This window comes from Schistocerca nitens, chromosome 2 (assembly GCF_023898315.1).
Source record: "Schistocerca nitens isolate TAMUIC-IGC-003100 chromosome 2, iqSchNite1.1, whole genome shotgun sequence".
Taxonomy (NCBI): Eukaryota; Metazoa; Arthropoda; class Insecta; order Orthoptera; family Acrididae; genus Schistocerca; species Schistocerca nitens.
In genome coordinates this window covers 409,767,540-409,768,740 of record NC_064615.1, presented here as the reverse complement: position 1 = coordinate 409,768,740, position 1,201 = coordinate 409,767,540, and the positions used below count along the sequence as shown (strand labels likewise).

At 48.5% G+C, this 1,201-nt stretch overlaps 1 non-coding gene across 1 annotated transcript; it reads right to left on the bottom strand.

The window, feature by feature from the left end:
- Window positions 1-574: 574 nt before the first annotated feature.
- On the bottom strand, window positions 575-649 carry Trnai-uau (transfer RNA isoleucine (anticodon UAU)). The gene has a single exon. It is a non-coding gene; the product is annotated as a tRNA-Ile (tRNA).
- Window positions 650-1,201: the final 552 nt, after the last annotated feature.

The following is a 1,201-nucleotide window of genomic DNA, read 5'->3' as shown; positions in this document are numbered from 1 at the left end:
CTGTTTACGTGTCGGTTCTTGCCCATAATTCTTTCTGAATGCACTTTGCGCTGTTCTAACACATATACGTATTCCAACGCAAAAACACTCTTTTGTTGCTTTGCCGCCTTTTTGTCAAGGGACCGTACTCGTAACGCCATCTGGAGGGGACAATGCAAACTCGATGTATTTACGGTTCTATTCACGCATTAGTGATATTTTTACACGCAATACTTTGGAAAATATAAAGCTGCCCATATGCAGTACGAGCCAAAACATTATGATCACTGCCCACCGCGAGATTGAATGCCTCCTGGTTCTGTTGCGGGCGCGTGACGCAGTACGGAAGGAATGTAAGTGGAAGAGATACGAATGGGCAGTCGTTATAGCGAAGATACGGGCCGTAAGCGGTTTTGACAAAGGGGCTCGTTGTTGTGGCGCTGCGACTGGAAACGAGAATCTCAGAAACGGCGAAGCTGGTCGCCTGTTGACGTACTCCTGTCGTGAGCACCTATAGAAAGAAATTAGAATTATATTAATACCTTCAGCTGCTGACGGGCGTTGATATATATCAACGGGCACGGATGAAAATGTGTGCCCCGACCGGGACTCGAAGCCGGGATCTCCTGCTTATATGGCAGACGCTCTATCCATCTGAGCCACCGAGGGCACAGAGGACAGCGCGACTGCAGGGACTATCTCGCGCACGCCTCTCGTGACACCCACATTCTCACCTTGTATGTCCACACACTACATTCGTAGTGTCCCACCCCAACACACTCATTACTCGTGGAAGACATTCTTATCGAGTCCCGTAAGAGTTCGGGGAATATGTGTGCATCCGCACAGAAGTAGGAGGTCATGGCTGGAATTGCCAGATCTACATACTTATATGGAATGGCCGGCCGAAGTGGCCGTGCGGTTAAAGGCGCTGCAGTCTGGAACCGCAAGACCGCTACGCTCGCAGGTTCGAATCCTGCCTCGGGCATGGATGTTTGTGATGTCCTTAGGATAGTTAGGTTTAACTAGTTCTAAGTTCTAGGGGACGAATGACCTCAGCAGTTGAGTCCCATAGTGCTCAGAGCCATTTTTTATATGGAATGGTGTCTGTTCTTTGGGACATGTCCGAAAGAACAGACACCATATCCATATAAGTATATAGAAAGAGGTTGAAGGATGGTGAAATAACGAGTAGACCGCATGGTATTAGACGATCACGTCT